This window comes from Mus musculus, chromosome 4 (genome assembly GCF_000001635.26).
Source record: "Mus musculus strain C57BL/6J chromosome 4, GRCm38.p6 C57BL/6J".
Taxonomy (NCBI): Eukaryota; Metazoa; Chordata; class Mammalia; order Rodentia; family Muridae; genus Mus; species Mus musculus.
The window spans coordinates 15,287,317-15,305,400 of NC_000070.6; the positions used below are offsets into that span (position 1 = coordinate 15,287,317).

An 18,084-nucleotide genomic window follows, 5' to 3' on the forward strand; every position below is an offset into this window, starting at 1 on the left:
CCTCACACACACACAACAATAAAGAAGCCACAAAGGAATAATCATAGTTCAGAGGCTGAAAACTGGATATAGCATCACTATCCACATCAGAGAAGCACACTGGCATTTCTGGTTGCTTGTCATCCAAGGCCATGAGCCACCAGGCTGTGGCCCCTCTCCTTGTTGATAGTAGAATCTACCTTAGCACTCCTAGGTGTGGGAAAATGTATACCAACAGGGTATGTACTTGAGCTAAATAATGAACATCATAGCATAGCATGTGTATTGTAGTGTTAAACAAGGTTGTGCATGTGATAAATTTATATTGAATCACCATTTCAAGTTTGAATAAAAGTAGTTATCCAGATTTAGTAATCACCAGTTAATACTACTGCTTTAAAATGACTCAGAAGTCCTCGAGACAATAATGTGCTAGATAGGAGACTTGGAAAATAAGAAAAAAATTGTTTGCAGGAAAATTGAATAGGAAAAATATGCTGCATAAAAATACCAGAAATACTAGCTGCATATGTATCAAAAGATAGCCTAGTAGGCCATCACTGGAAAGAGAGGCCCATTGGATAAGCAAACTTTATATGCCCCAGTACAGGGGAACGCCAGGGCCATAAAGTGGGAATGGGTGGTTAGGGGAGTGGAGTGGAGGGGAGGGGGGAGAGGGTATGGGGGACTTTTGGGATAGCATTGGAAATGTAATTGAGGAAAATACGTAATAATAAAAAAAAATATGGCATCAAAAAATAATTTGAAATTCTTATAGAGTAGGAATGTAGAGTAGAACACTTTAAGTATATTTAACATGCATAAAGTGTGTGGCCAGCATGAATGTCTGGAGTACGACCTAGCGTATATCTCTTGTAATCTTGTCCAAAGCTTTCCTTGGCTAGGGACGAAGGGTACTAGATAGTTTCCCACTTAAATCTTCAAATTACTACTTTGATTTCAAGTCAGTTGTCTGTTTTTTTGCAATGTCATGATTCTGCTGTGAACGTGCAGTTGTACAGCTTCCTGTAGAGCCAGTGTTTCTGGGGGATCTTGGAGAGGGTCTATTCATTGTGTGGGCGTGGGCTAGCGTGTGTGTGTGTGTGTGTGTGTGTGTGTGTGTGTGTGTGTGTGTGTGTGTGTGTGTAGTGTGTAGTGTGTAGTGTGTGTGGATATCTTGCCAGGAAAAAACGGCAGGAATTTCTCTGGTATTTGCTTGCCTGGTGTTAGTGGCTTTCTGAAAGACCAGAGCCAGAGATTCTGGAAACAGTTTTGGCTTTTAAAGCTGAGACCCTCTGAAAGAAAATCTCATTTCATTCCTACCAAAAAGTACCATCCTCTGTGACACCAACAAGTTGCAGAGGGGCTGTTGGGCCTGAGAGTTCCCTGCTATGTAAGGAGGAGAAAATTGTGCAAGAGCAGATGCAGAGAAGTCCTCAGGTCCTCATAGCTGGCTGGCTTCCCACTCCTCCACTGGCGTGGCTGGAGGCTTGTTAATTCTATCATTGTTCTCGTTGCACTTGTTAGCAAACTGAGCTTGGCACTGAGGAGAGTGACTAAACCATGATAGGAGATTAAGCAGTCCTCAGATTAGATGAGCTAGAGAGTTCCAGAAAGTTGCAGTGACTGTAAGAAAAATGACCCCCAAAGTCCCATTGCTTTGTATATGCCTGTGTGACAGCAGCATCTGCATCTGCCTGTATAGGATGAAATGTAGATGTGAAACTGCCAAAGGGAATTTACTAGTTTAATATGGGTTCCTTAGCTAGGAGAGGGGAGGGGAGGGGAGGGGAGGGGCTGGTGTCCCCGGATGGAATGAAGAAGTGAAGACAAAAGGGAAAGGCCACACTTGAAAGTAAAATGGTGTGGCAGAAGTTATCCTTGAGTTAACTTGTGCCTGTTCCGGAAGAGCACACATTCTTAAGGGCCTTAGTGAAGGATGTACCTTCTACTTAAGATCAGCTGTCCAATTCAAATCCCACGCCTGCCACCATTTCCTGGATGCAAGTCCTTGAGAAGTTAAGAAAACAAGACATTTCTGTTCTTCTATTTCACTGCCTGGGGGTAATAGTCTGCCTCCTGGGTTTTGGGGAGAGTTTAAGGGGCAGTGTGGGGAGTGTACTGTAAGCTGTCACTACCCAAACCTACCTTGTTCTTCAGAGCTGAGAGACCCTTCCAGTGTGTGGATGTGGAAGACTAAGACAAGCCTGCCATTTACAAGCAAGAGCAGGGAGAGTTAAAACCTTCATGGCTCCAGGAATTTTCAAAGTCAAAATATAAAACAAACCCTGCATGCTCCATACGTCATAAAAGATCAACTTAGAAACCCATTGGGACAGAATGTGTGACTGAGGAAGGAGGCCTTGGAGAAGTCACCGAGTTGGGAGAGGTACAGGTGTTTGTTACTGGTTTTGCTTGTTGCAGATGGGAACCTTTAGTTAAAAAGACAAGATGGTGAATGTTGCAGAGGGGAAGGGGCATTGATTTTGTTCTTTTAGCCAGATGAGTTTGCGGCTCATTCCTTCTTCCCAGTTAACTGTTGCCTCCCCAGCTGCTCTCTTAGTTACTGTAAGCTAATGCATCGTGAAGACTTGCTTCAGTTCTTGCTTTTGAGTCACGCACACTGCATAGGTGCTGCTGAGTTTATTACATCTTGTTGATGACGCCAGTCTACATTTTGTATCATGTCAGTATAGTTCTGTGAGTGAGGGAAAGAACATTTAAATTCTCTGACTTTGCATTCAGCCAGCCACTGTTTTTCAGTAAAAAGAGAAAACTGCCTAGATTGGCCTGGGGTTACACAGGTACTGGGGACTAGGGGGACTCCTTTGTGAGGAAGGGGGAGAGTGAAAACAGTCACAGAGTAGCCTGAGCAGGCCTGTGGTGAACAGAGGAGGACCAAGCAGAAATGAGAGAGCAGGACCAGGCATCATGGGGATTGCAGGGCATGGAGCAGAATTAGGGGGTATACTGTCATTAGTGATTGAATGAAGTCTGAAGAATAAGTGCAGACTGTTAAGGAAAGAGGAAAATGATGAGAAATCAAAACACACGAAAGTATAAATATTTAAGAACAGCAAGAATGTGAAGGGCAGGAAGCAAAGTATTAAACCAGCGCTGGAGCAATACATAAGACGCTGTGTTGTAAAGGCATCAATGGATTTGTATATAAAAAGCATAGGTTTCATATTTATGGATAAGAAAGTGCTGAAGTAGCAACTGTCTAAATTTTGAATTGCAAACAATAGTTTGGGGAAATTGCAGAATGCCAAAACCATTAGTGTAAAGAGTAATCAGGGAAGAAGTAATGGCCAGAAATCAGCCATGACAGTAAATATTAGGAAGTCAATGTGCAAAATAAATTTGGCAAATGTACCTACATTGCAGATGGGCAGATGAGGAAGGCTCTGGGATAGCTCACGGTCTCTACAATGGATGGTGGCCTAACTAAGAGCAGTTTAAGGCCTGAGAGCTGAAAGGGAGGTGGAAATGCTGCTGGGGTGTGGTGACCAAGGAATAGGCTAAGTGGTCATGTAGACATAAAACCCAAGGGGACAGTGGGCACTGATAGACGCTCGGGAATCAACAAAATGTGCTGCTTTATAAGGTGAGGATCATGGTAACCATGAGGAGAGGGTCTACACCTGGTAGTGCAGCCGAAGAAGCAGAGCCACCAGCATTGGAAGGTGGAAGGTTCTAGAAAGGACCCTGATGACTTCAGAAAGGAGAAATACCATTAGGCAGATGTTGGTATCTTGGGCCAGTGCATGGAAGCCTGAAGGAGTGTTGTGTGACTTCCACTAGGAAATGGACATGGCAAATATAAGTCTTCCAATTGCTTGGACCGGTTTGGCCAGTATGAAGTCGAACAGTCTTCTAACCGGGGAGTGAGGATGATTATAGGAAAGACAGACAAAAGATGCAAGAGACAGACAATGGGAGGGTTGCAGGTCATTACCATGCCAGCCATGAGTGTATTTCTCATGACCATCTTATACTACACCACTGTAGGAAGCAAAGCCACAAGCTAACAGAAACAGGTTGCTAGAATATAACACATAAGAGATTTGTTCCTATCCCAAATCCTCCCTGTTCCACCCACCACGGTCAATAGGACCTTTAGTCCTTTGCCTTGAGCCTCAGGTGCACCTCCTCTTATCATTCCTTGCTTCAGCAGGCCAGGAAATCTGCCAACGGATCCTGACCTGCCTTGATTCATCCTGGCAGGCAGCCCCTACAGCCCTCACTCCGTTTCTCTCTTCTCTGCTTCAGAGAAGCAGCAAGCGGCACCGACAGTAACTATAGCAACCAAAGGACTAACAAAACACCCAGAAGTGAAGAGAGAACTGCGTTTCCAAGGGGTTTGCATTGCTTACTGCCTTTCCCTATGTTTTGTTTTTTTTTTCTCCATGTGGTACTGAGAATGGCACCTCACGTTAGGCAAGGTCTAGGCTAGTGCTAGGCAGGTACACCACCACTCTGAGATACTTAGGGTCTCTCATTTTGTGAAACAAGAGTTTCACTAAACTGCCCAGACTGGCCTTAAACTTGAAATAGCCCTGCTTTAGCCTCCTGAGTGCCTAGGAGTACAGGTGTGCACTCTCAGGCTTGGCTGTTTTCCCTCTGACATTACATGTCTTTTCAATTAATACACCTATTAACTGTGTCAGTGTAAACTTCCAAAAGACAGACTGAATTCAAGAAGAGAAAGTGCAGTTGGAGAATAGAGAAAAGATAAGTGTTAAGACTAGAATTCTTTCATATTAAAGTCATCTGGGAAATCAAATCACTTGCTATGCCTGGCCCTTCTTTCTAGCACCTAGGTGTGGGTGCCAGCCAATTTTGAAGTTTACTGCTGATTTAAAACCTGCTAAGTGGCTGAAGTTTGTTTAAGCAGTGAGGGAAATTGTCATTTACATTTTATGTTACTATATGAACTTACTGGGTTATGCCCTTAGCTTATCTCGAAGATAACAGTATAGATTACTGGAACAATGGCCAGGAAACTGTGCCATAACACAGCTTATTTCTGATCATTGCCAATTAGCTACAAAAGCGATGCTACAGCAGAAAATGTTCCAGCACTCTGTTCTTTACTTGATGACCATTTCCTTCTAAAGGGAGTCGTTGTTCACGTTTTATTCTTTAATTTTAGGTAATGTTTCAAAGATCATCTGCAGAAAAATACCCAAGAATTTTTCGCTTCTCCTTCCCCTTCCCCTTTCTTCTTCTTCTTCTTCTTCTTCTTCTTCTTCTTCTTCTTCTTCTTCTTCTTCTTCTTCTTCTTCTTCTTCTTTTTTTTTTTTTTTTTTTTTTTGAGACAGGGTTTCTCTGTGTAGCCCTGGCTTTCCGCTGTCCTGGAACTCATTCTGTAGACCAGGCTAGCTTCAAACTCAGAAATCCGCCTGCCTCTGCCTTCCAAGTGCTGGGATTAAAGGCATGCGCCACCACTGCCTGGCACTAAGTATTTTTTTAGAAAACAAAAAATGACTTAAAATTAACTTCTTGCAAAGAAACCTGCTAAGAGAATTGAGTAATTGGGTTGTTTCTGTGAAAAATGTAAGTACAACTTTAATTAATTTCTGGTTTTTTTCTTCCATCTCTAAAATAAGCATATCAAAAGGCTCCAGGGGCAAGCAGATCCAAGACCATCCTTACAAAACTCAATTCTAAACATTTTCTCTGTTAAATGTTTATGGTTCAGTGAAGTTTATTATGTTCAGAAAAATAAGGCAGACACAGAGAATCAAATACCATGTCTTCCCACTTTATGTTGGAAACAAAAACGTTGGTAACCCAGATTAGCAGTGGGGATAGCTGGGGAAGGGAGAGTTATAGGAGGAAGTTAGATAAGGGCTCTGAAATACCAGGAGGAGTTGATTCAGTGTTCCTATAACAGTAGGATTTCATTACACCGTTCCACGATCTACTTTAGCCTAACTAGTGTAATTCCCAGCACATGAAAGTGAGCAGTGTTTGATGGGCTGGAAATGCGGATTATCCTCACTTGATCATTATACATTGTGTTCCTGTGTACACTTAGTATTATACACACCATCAGAGTGCATGGACAGTATGTCTCCATTTAAAAAAAATGAGTTTAAAAACATTTATTTAAAAGTTTGATCCATTTTAGAAAGCAAAATGCTATTCAGATTTCTCACATCCAGAAAGAAAAAGTTGTTTTCTTAAGGATCAGAAAGAGTAGGTGGCATAGTATCCCCTTGCCCCATCATGCTTTGTACACTACAGCAGGACCTGGAACATCAGTGAGACCATGACCCCCCCGCCCCCCAATGCCCGCCCTGAGTTGTCCACAGCAAGGACCAACCATCAATTAATGGAACCATTCTGCTGTCTTTCAATATAGATTTTGATTAAGGCAGAAGTCTGACTATATCAAGTCCTATAAAACATAGTAATTACAAAGGCTTTTGACATGTAACACTTTCCTTGTAGTTTCGAATTTCTGAGATAAAGGAAAATGATTTGGGACAGGGGAGATGGATCAATTGGTAAAGTGTGTGTGTGTGTGTGTGTGTGTGTGTGTGTGTGTGTGTGGCAGGGTGGGGGTGGGGGTTCATCCCACAACACATGTGGAAAAGAATCCATGGAGTTGAAGACCAAGGGATTTCTGGATACACCGTAGTCTATTTAGCCATCTCTAGTTGAGCCAGAGGTTGTGTCTCCAGAAAGGGTAGATTGCATAGGTATGTGGACACACACATCTTTAATTCCAGTGCGCAAGAGGCACAGGCATGCAGATCTTGAGTTCAAGGCCATCTTGATCTATATAGCAATTTCCAGGCCAGATAGAACTATTGAGACCCTGTCTCAATTTTTTTTTTAATTTAAAAGAGAAAGGTGGATAACACCTGAGAAACAACACCCAACGTTGTTGTCAGGTAACCTTTACACACACACACACACACACACACACACACACGCAAGAATGATTTTTGGAGCATATAGTTAAAATAAGACCAAAGTCTGTTACATGGCAAGATAGAATTTTTCACTGCAAAAAGGAAGCAAAATCTGTGCAAATTCAGGGAATTTATAAGAAATAGCTGAAAGAAAGGGGAGGTTATTTGTCAGTCATGTTGCCAGGATTTTCTTACCTCCTAGCTATGTATATGTGGCATATGGTAGGTGGCATGAGGTAGTGTCCTCCAGCAGTAATAATGCTCTCTCTGTACATGACTGTGGTCCTGATATATTTCCAGGGGGCAGATGAGGAGAAAGGGGAGGGGAGAAAGGTGAGAGGGAGGGGGAGGACGAGACGAAGGGAATTACTTGGAATGCTCCAGTGTCCCTTTGGCTTGGGGACCTTGTGAGCATGTTATTTGCTAGAATCAGAACCAAAATGGGATTTACCCCCTCCCCCAAACTCCCAAAGGACCTGTTTTTTCTATCCTATTTTTACTTGTAATTCTACAAGAAAGTTGAAGATGTTTTAGAAGCTTTGTTTTACTAATTGTTCACCCTCAGCTCTTGGCTGCGATGGAAGGTGATGCTTGGTATAGATTTTCATGTGTATTATGGCTGCATTCTTTCCAAGAAGTGGTGAAATGACGGTAACTTTTGCAAAACATACAAGCTGTGACAGACAGGTGGAGTGGGAGTTCCTTCCTCACTGCCTCACCCACCTCATTTAATATCAGATCATTACCAGTTCTACAGGACACAAAGCTTGGGGAAAAAAAGCCAAATATTTTCACTTAGGTCTGACATCAAGTGATTTGAAATTATGACTTCTGTTGGGGGGTCGGGTACCAGAGCCAGTTAGACTCGTGGTGAATTGTAAATTGGTCTGTCAGGGTATAAGTGTTGACATATAGCAACACTGGAGTAGACTGGGTTTCTCTGATACCTATGATAAATGGTATCAGACCCAGATTAACTTCAACTTGACATCCCAAGGTTAACAGCAGGCTTAATCAAATTAGAATCACCTTTCCCCTTATGACTTTCCTCCTCAGATTTCAAGAAGAGGGTTTATACCCCACTGTTGATCTTATGGGGCTATAGCAATGTCAGGTCAAACTTACAGGCAGGACTGAGAAACTGGCTGACCCATGATCTTGTCATATGAAGTCCTTCAAACGAGTCTAGCATCTTACAATAAGTATTACAACACATTTTTCTGCTTTATTAGTTGTAAGAATGATGCAAGGATCTTCTTCAAAAAGTGTTACGTCTCTGACATTGCTATTTAACATATCAAAGTGGACTTGCCCTCCAGGTTCTCTCAGCATCCCTCAGTCCTTACCTGTTACAGAGTATGGTCTCTATACTCCATCCCATACCTTAAACTTCTCCAGCCCAAGGGCTGGGCTGCCCTTCCCTATATAACCCAGCCATTGTTACCTGGCCCTTTTGTCTACCCTTTACTCTCTCTTTTCTTCCCTGGCCCCTCTTCTCATTAGTGGCCAGCTCAGGATTATGTTCATTCTGGACTCTTCCCATACGTCTCTGCTTCTGGCTTTGCTCTCCCTCATATCTCCCCCATCATACTTAAGAGCAGTTATGTCCTTCTTTTCTATTTCTTTACTTCTCTTTTCCCATTCATTCACCTAGTGCTGAAACCCAGGGAAAAGGCCTGGTAGCTGGTGTAGGGGAGTCCTAATACCAGCTTAACAAAGGAGCAAAGACAGACAACTCAGATATTACTGTGAACGTGAGTGGACCTTAGGGATTTATAAACCTTATTTATCAAACCTTATTTAAAAACCCTATTTTTATCTATCTAAACTTTTTAGAGCCCCAGTGTTGAATAGAGTTAGCAAAGGCATAAAAGTAGTCGTACATATATTTTTAAGTTAGGGTCTATTAACCTGAGTATACCTTTATAACGTTAGGAATTTATCATATACAAATCCATCCTAATCCAAGATATTTTGGAAACTTGCTATAGCTTCCTTAGTCTGAAATTAGATACAATGATAAACAGAGGGCTCAATAGGACGAAGAAATTTTATAGGTGCTTCCTTGGTCTTTTATCCACGTAGTCATGTTAAGATGGGGGTTAAGTCATGTGGCGTGTATCCTTTAACCTTAGTAGAGATGGCTGCCAGCCATGTGACTATTGTTTAAAATATGTATATTTTTGGTAGACTTATTTATTTTGGTAGATCTATTTTTTTTCTTAAAGCAAGAGTTGAATCACATATATAGTAAATTGTAGCAAATTAAGATTACTCCTGCATAGATTTTTAAAATTATAAGCCTTTTGTTATATGTTTTAAGCCAAAAGGAATTATAAGCCACAATTGCCACCTGGTAGTTACATGGGTTCTGGGGATCTAAACTGTGGTCCTCATTTAGGCATCAAGTGATTTAACAATAGACCCATATCTCCAAGCCCCTATTTAAGAAGCAAGACATACTCTCAGGATCTTTGGCAATGCTCCGTGTTCTGAATTCTTCACCATTAATTAAATGAGAAGCATTCTTATTATTGGTTTGTTTTATCCTATCTAGTAATTAGTAGTATTCCTTGTGTTTCTATGAATATTTATAATTACTAGTTTCACATTGGTAACTATATAGATTGTAGTTGTAGAGTTTTTATTCATCTTTCAGCTTCATGATACTTAACCTAAATACTTAGCTACTTCTGTCTGAAAGCTCTTTTTTATGTGTTTATTTATTTTTGAAAACTTCATACATTTTGATCATGGTTTGTCTCTGTGTGTGTGTGTGTGTGTGTGTGTGTGTGTGTGTGTGTGTGTGTGTGTGTGTTTGAGACAGTTCTCTTGCTGATCTGTAACTTAATATGTAGACCAGACTGATCTCAAACTCCCAGGGATGCTCCCTCCACTAGGTGCTGGGATGAAGGGTTCAAGCTGACTCGCTCAACATGGCTTAATCTTGGCCTCTGATTATTATTATTATTATTATTATTATGTTTTGTTTTGTTTTGTTTTGTTTTGTTTTGTTTTGAGAAAGGGTTTCTCTGTGTAGCCCTGGCTGCCCTGGAACTCACTTTGTAGACCAGGCTGGCCTCGAACTCAGAAATCCGCTTGCCTCTGCCTCACAAGTGCTGGGATTAAAGGTGTGCGCCACCAGGCCCAGCTATTTTCTTATTTCTCTAACAAGATGAAGTCTCACCTGGATTCTCTTTAATGTCTTGAAAAGCGTCTCCTGTTACAATCTCAATAGTAATTATATTCTTTGAATTCTCTATTTAGCACTTCTGTCATTCTTGGTTTGTCTTTCTCTCTTCTTTTCCCTGCTTAAAATCCTGTTTCTAGAATAACACTCTAGGATGCTATACCATCATGTACTAAATATTTCAGACAACAGATATCTTCCATGTCTCTTTTCCTATCTGGCATTTTTTTTAGTTATTATTTTTCTTTTTTTTTTCTCCATTTTTTTATTAGGTATTTAGCTCATTTACATTTCCAATGCTATACCAAAAGTCCCCCATATCCACCCACCCCTACTCCCCTGCCCACCCACTCCCCCTTTTTGGCCCTGGTGTTCCCCTGTACTGGGGCATATAAAGTTTGCATGTCCAATGGGCCTCTCTTTCCAGTGATGGCCGACTAGGCCATCTTTTGATATATATGCAGCTAGAGTCAAGAGCTCCGGGGTACTGGTTAGTTCATAATGTTGTTCCACCTATAGGGTTACAGATCCCTTTAGCTCCTTGGCTACTTTCTCTAGCTCCTCCATTGGGAGCCCTATGATCCATCCATTAGCTGACTGTGAGCATCCACTTCTGTGTTTGCTAGGCCCCGGCATAGTCTCACAAGAGACAGCTACATCTGGTCCTTTCGATAAAATCTTTCTAGTGTATGCAATGGTGTCAGCGTTTGGATGCTGATTATGGGGTGGATCCCTGGATATGGCAGTCTCTACATGGTCCATCCTTTCATCTCAGCTCCAAACTTTGTCTCTGTAACTCCTTCCATGGGTGTTTTGTTCCCAAATCTAAGGAGGGGCATAGTGTCCACACTTCAGTCTTCATTCTTCTTGAGTTTCATGTGTTTAGCAAATTATATCTTATATCTTGGGTATCCTAGGTTTGGGGCTAATATCCACTTATCAGTGAGTACATATTGTGTGAGTTTCTTTGTGAATGTGTTACCTCACTCAGGATGATGCCCTCCAGGTCCATCCATTTGGCTAGGAATTTCATAAATTCATTCTTTTTAATAGCTGAGTAGTACTCCATTGTGTAGATGTACCACATTTTCTGTATCCATTCCTCTGTTGAGGGGCATCTAGGTTCTTTCCAGCTTCTGGCTATTATAAATAAGGCTGCTATGAACATAGTGGAGCATGTGTCCTTCTTACCAGTTGGGGCATCTTCTGGATATATGCCCAGGAGAGGTATTGCTGGATCCTCCGGTAGATAGGATACTAATATCCAACATATATAAAGAACTCAAGAAGGTGGACTTCAGAAAATCAAATAACCCCATTAAAAAATGGGGCTCAGAACTGAACAAAGAATTCTCACCTGAGGAATACCGAATGGCAGAGAAGCACCTGAAAAAATGTTCAACATCCTTAATCATCAGGGAAATGCAAATCAAAACAACCCTGAGATTCCACCTCACACCAGTCAGAATGTCTAAGATCAAAAATTCAGGTGACAGCAGATGCTGGCGTGGATGTGGAGAAAGAGGAACACTCCTCCATTGTTGGTGGGAGTGCAGGCTTGTACAACCACTCTGGAAATCAGTCTGGCGGTTCCTCAGAAAATTGGACATAGTACTACCGGAGGATCCAGCAATACCTCTCCTGGGCATATATCTAGTTATTATTTTTCTTAATTTTTGTTTGTTTGTGTGAATGCTAGTGTTAAATCCTATTTTGGTAACACCATTTGACTGTTGGTTGCAGCAGTGACATGAGTTGTCTCAGAAACCTGTGCTTCTAAATGATTTACAGTTGAGTTCAGGGAGCTGTTCAAGAAGGAGCACAGCATTGGTGGGGGGCTGAGTGACGTCGCATGATTGTTTTTAATGCAATTGGGATGAAATACATGGAGTACAAAAGGATATCCTGTTTCTCATTATGAAAGAAAGGAGTTACAAACATGAAAAGGAGGAAACTTAGAGTGAACCAGTTGGTACCGGTTTAGAATTTTAATCTTATTAGTTTTTAAACATGTGCAACAGATAGATAGATAGATAGATAGATAGATAGATAGATAGATAGATAGATAGATAGATAGATAAATATATTTTGTTTAAGCTCATTGGGAGGGCCTGGGAGTAAAGATACTTCAATAGCAATAGTGTCATCTAATACGCAGATGCTGGTTTCAACATGCCATTCAACTAAAAGGAACTGGTGGTTTTCCTTGACTGGGGCAAGGAAAGACCAAGTGGAGTCTGGACCTGTTTGGTACTGATAGGAAAGAAGCATAAAAGAATGGTAAAGACCCTTCAGAAAGACACAGCAGTCAGCATCTCATCTCGGACAATTGAAGAGCAAAATGATAATCACAGCTTACTTTTCTGCAGCCACCAATCCAATACTTGAGAAACCGAGCTGTTACCACAGCTGACCAAGTAAACGTCACAAGAAATCATGTGTGGTGACCATGAATGTGCCCTGGAAACAGAGCGTGTTGTGAAGGAAGGAAATGGTTGACACATCAGTCTGTCCCCTTGAATACTGAGGTCGTTGTTTTCCCTGGATGGGCCAACCCAATGCTGAGCATGCTGAGGGAACTGCATGGAGGCTGTCCATTCCTGCTTCATTTCTTCCTTTATCAGGCAGCTCTCCTTGGAGATGCCCCAGCAGCCTCTGACACTTTCCCAGAACTCCACTGCACTCTGCTTCTTCTTCCTTTTTATAGATCTTGTGTTCTTACCCCTGCCTACTCCTTCCTGCTCTGCGCACCCCACCCCATCCTTTGCAAATGTGTGCATAACAAACCTATCATTATCTCTAATCTGCCTTGCCTTCTGCTTCTTGGAAGAAGTGATAAAACCATATATGATGCAATGAGAAGGGGGCAGGGGTAAAAAGGCATTACTTCGTGGAATTTTTACTAACAACATAGAATATGAATATTTTCATGAGGAAATACAAGGCACAAGCTGAGATAGTAATAGAAAATAAAGAGCCAGTAATCTTAAAATTGCCAAGCTTGACATTAAAAGAAAAATAGAAACCATTGCACCTCGAAGGATCCTAAAGACATATGACAGCTGAGTAGCATGACATCTAAATACAGTATGTGGCCCTAGATATAATCTTTGTCATGAAAGACACTATTAAGATGACTGGAAAATGTGAACTGGCTCTTTGTTCTAAATGATAATAACGTGCTAGTGTTTACTCTGGATTTAAAGACAGAGGAAGGACTGACAGTCTCAGGGATCTAGGATGGGTTTATCATGCTTGAAATGGCTCAGAAAACCATACCTCTCTCACTGTTGGTCCAACTTCATTGCCAATCTGAAAACCTTGTTTGCTGAAGTCAGCCTGGTTGACTGTGGAGAATGGATGGATTACAAGGAGACCAGAAATGTCTGGGAACCAGTTTGAAGGCTATCTTCAGTGTGTCTAGACAAGAGCACAAAGGCAGCAGGTATGGCAAAGAGGAATTCCAAAGTCCACAGTTCGCAGTGAGAGAACCTTTAACAAACTGGACATGGCGTACTGGAAAAGAGTGACTGAGGATGACGTCCGCTTTTGCTTCAGGCTTGAAGAACTGAGTGGGTGCTCACAATTCAGTAAGGACGGCAGGAATGAGGTGGGGAGCAGAGTGAAACAGCTCTGCTTCAGACAGGTTAGAATGAAGACGTCTGTTAGACATCCAAGAGAGGTTAGTAGGCATTGGCTATAAGAGTCAGACAGTTAGAATGAAACCTTAGAGGTATAGACGTTAAGAACCCAAACCCCGAGAGCCTTTGAATTAGATGGATCACCCGGAGGATGGAAAGAGCGCAGGTCTAGTTCTGACAACCCCCAACATTTTCACGTCAGTTAGAAGTGGGTAGTGGGAATGCAAAGAATTATCATCTGCTCCAGGCTTCTAAAGAACTGTAAACATAGGACTTGGTAGTGGAGGGGAAAGGACCAGTGCTGGGTTTGCCAGCTTCTCTGAGGTAGGTGCATAAGGCCCTCAGGCTGTGGGGGCTGACCCTTCTGTGTCCATTCCTAAATTACCTTCCTGCAAAGGTAGCTGGAACAGCAAAGATAAACTCTTAGCAGGTTCTAAATGCGCATATAAATAGGCTCAGCCTTTAAAGGAGGTTTGGGAATTAACTGTTTCTCGGGAGGCCCATTAGCAGCTTCCTGGAGTTACAAACAGGCAACCATTTGCTTTATTACATACATAAAAGGGAGAAGGAGCCAGTCTCATCTGCCAACCATCCCAGCGATCAGGAAAAGACCTGTGAGAATTTTCTTAAGGTCCAATACATAGGAGGCCACTTAGATTTTCCTTTCAGAAAGCAGTCTTAGTTTTCAAATTCTAAGTGATGTGTGTATTAAAGACACCAAACAGGTACATCGGTGTAATAATACTACATGCTTGCTATTATATTATACACATTAAATTAGAGTAGCTTGACATTCTAAAGATAAAGAGAAGCAGCACATTACTGCCAGCACCACATTAACAGATGGATATAAAAAACTTAGTAGATGTGGAAACAACTTCCCAGGGCTGTAGGAATTCGTGCCCGGTACCACGTCAGCAAGAAGCCATCACAGACTTTTTTAGTGACTAGATGCCAAGGGATCTATTTCAGTCCATGGTGTAACATGCTCTCCCTTAACTTCTACCCACGACTGTCCAGAGAGCTCCAGGGAGAGTTGGTGTCAGAAGACAGAACTCTTAGGGGGCCTGTCAGTCCAGCAGGAAGTGTTCTAGCTCAGCTTTATTATTAATTGAGGACTTGAGGCTTCACTGAGCAGACTTGGCCCTGATAGCTCCCTGGCTCTGTGCTCCTTAACCGACTCACTTTGTGAGAAGCGTAGAGTAGGGTTAGCCATGTGGTCAGTTACTTTAATGACATTTATAGCTACAATTGTGCAGAGCAAAAGAAGTCGCCTGGGCAAAACCTTTCCTTGCCAGTAGCTTGTGCACAGTTGCTAGTCTTATCTTTCATGGAGTAAAATGCATATACATATATGTGCACATGACACATCATACACAAGAAAAGACAAAAATGGGCTTGTGTTTTTCAGGTTAAATGCTTATTTTTGAAAATTTACTTTCATGCCAGACATTTTCATAGTTCATGAACAGGTAATTTACATCAGACATGAGAACAGATTTTTCAAAATGAAGGGAAAATACACCACTTATCATAAGAACAGTATCTCACTAAACAGTATTTTAAAACCTTGAGCACTTTCAATGGAACTGAAGTTCACATCGTTTTAATGAATTCCAAACAATCATTGCTTCAATGATTTCTGAATTTGACTAAGTGACATGTATTATTAATACAAAATATGTCAGTGATTTTTCCTTCTTTTTGTGATTTAACCCTGAACCTCACAACAACTAGGCAAATGCCCTCTGCTAAAAGAATTCAAAAAAAAAAATTAAAAACTAGATTTTGTTCCTTCCTGTTTTATTTCTGCATATTTAAAGCACTCTTTTTAATTTTCAAAGATTTTAGCATACTGTCTTAGTCAGGGCTTCTATTCCTGCACAAACATCATGATCAAGAAGCAGTTGGGGAGGAAAGGGTTTATTCGGCTTACACTTCCATGTTGCTGTTGATCACCAAAGGAAGTCAGGACTGGAACTCAAGCAAGTTAGGAAGCAGGAGCTGATGCAGAGGCCATGGAGGGATGTTCTTTACTGGCTTGCTTCCCCTGGCTTGCTCAGCCTGCTCTCTTATAGAACCAAGACCACCAGCCCAGAGATGGTCCCACCCACAAGGGGCCTTTCCCCCTTGATCACTAATTGAGAAAATGCCTTACAGTTGGATCTCATGGAGGCATTTCCTCAACTGAAGCTCCTTTCTCTGTGATAACTCCAGCTGTGTCAAGTTGACACAAAACTAGCCAGTACATATACCAAGTATGTCTTTGCAATTAAGTTGACAACAGGATGATAATGTTCCTGGAGGAAACTGTGCCAAGATGAGCTGAATATTGTCTCACATATCTAGAATAATTTAGATAAACTTTGCTCAACATTTAATATCCATTTCTTCAAGTCCATGAACTTATTTTTACATTTCAGCATAAATAATGACAGTGGGGGGGGGTGGGCAAAGAGCTATAGTGAGAATTATGGTTTCCTTAAGAACCCAGTTGTGTTATGTTATTGTTTTAATCCTAGGTGTGGGATATGGGGCTGCTTCAGATTTTCCATACCTGCTAATTATGACTTGTCTCATAGTCTAGGAGGAGTGTGATTTTTGCCAGCTACAGATAGTTTATGTTTGGAATTCTGGGAACTCTTAAAAGGGTATAAATGTGAGAGCCCTGAGGGGTCTGTGGCCATTTCTGCTCATGCTGGTCATCCCTGCTACTTCTAGATCTTCTGTTGCATTTGCTGCTTTTGCTATTGCTGGATTGCTGGATTGCTGGATTGCTGGATTGCTGGATTGCTGGATTGCTGTGTTGCTATTTGCTTGTTGTTATTGCTTGGAGATATCCTTCCAATGAAGATTGGACATGCCCCTAGGAACTAGACACCCCAAATCAGCAGGAAGTAGACTAAAGAGACCTAAACTCTCTCTCCCCTCTAACCTTCTTTCTCAGCTTCAGAGAGGAATATCACAGAAGAGGTGAACAGATAGATGGAAGGAAGAAGAAACATAAAATTATTTTGTTGAAAAAACTCATAATGGTACCTTAAAAAAACATAAAATTTTAAAAGAAATGTTTTAACAGATGTATTTGTAAAATATTTTTGCTTAAGTACCTTTATAAATTAATGTAGAAAATTTGTCATTTTAATCTTCTTTTGTATTCCTTGAGTTCTATATTATGCAAGAGTGAAAATTAAAATGAATTAATTCTCTTTGTGGCAAATTCCTTTTTGAATATTGTAAACTCAAATATAATAAAATCATTTGTCATGTATGTGTTTCAATTGTATCTAGTAGAAAGTAATTTTCCAATTTTAACTTGTCTTACTCTATAGACTTTACAGGTTGACTAAATGATGTTAATGTGAATAGAGTAGAGATAAACACCTAGACATTTAAGCTCTACTATTTAAATATTAATGTTAACATTAAGCATTGTGTTTATTTTGTAAGTAAAATTCCTTCTTAACATAATTAAAATCACATTAAAATTGCTAAATTTTCATATCTTGTTATTGTAACGCAAGTCCCATGTTAGGTTTCTGATGATGGAAAATACTCGAATGGCCAAAATAATAATTTAAATGGTAGTGTGAATGCAGAAAATGAACTTATTTCTGAAATTGACATCTATGCTATAAATTTTGTAAGCTAGATGATTTTCTCTGCATTTTGTAATTTTGCCTTATTTCTGGAGTAATTATTATATTATTATTGTTATTATTATTATTGGAAAAATGTTTGTCACACTCAAGTGTAGCTGTGAAGCTGCTTTTAGGAGCATAGCATGAGTGTTTCCATAGTAACGATGTGGCATTTTTTCAAGTGACTGTGGCCCCCCTCATCTCCTGGGAAAAGGAATGCCTCTTTCAGCTCATCTGATTTATTCACGAGAGTCTGGCTTTTTAGATAGCCCTGAAATTTGAATATAGGATAATGTCTAACATATTTCAAGTTCCCATTGTGGTTCTGGCAAAATTGCAAGCACTTTACAGGAATGGTAAAACTCATGACTGGGAAGTGTTTTGGAAGACAGATTCTAAGCTGAGTTTCAAATCTCTGAGTTTTTCCACTTCCCAGTCTAGAGCTTTTCAATCCTGAATGAGCCACAAAGCACATCTCCAAGTACATCCCCTCAGCCTGTCCTTCTGGGAGTACCTTAGGTCTTTGCGTATTTCCACACATTTAAATGGTGCTTGCCGGTGTCTGTGCCACAATGTGGAAGGGTATAGCCAGGGCACCACCCTAGAACAAAGAACGTATTTAGAAGCAGACCCATGGACTATTTCCCAATCTGTCACTGATGTAAATGTTCGATTCAGCAGTCCTCCAACAAGTCTTTCATACTTAT

At 40.9% G+C, this 18,084-nt stretch overlaps 1 long non-coding RNA gene across 1 annotated transcript in view; it reads left to right on the plus strand.

Moving 5' to 3' along the window:
* The first annotated feature begins 1,780 nt into the window (after window positions 1–1,780).
* Gm29883 overlaps window positions 1,781–18,084 on the plus strand; it is a 38,672-nt gene continuing 22,368 nt past the window's right edge. The window contains exon 1 of the long non-coding RNA XR_390426.2: window positions 1,781–2,368. This is a non-coding gene — a long non-coding RNA (predicted gene, 29883). The remainder of the gene's footprint in view (window positions 2,369–18,084) is intronic.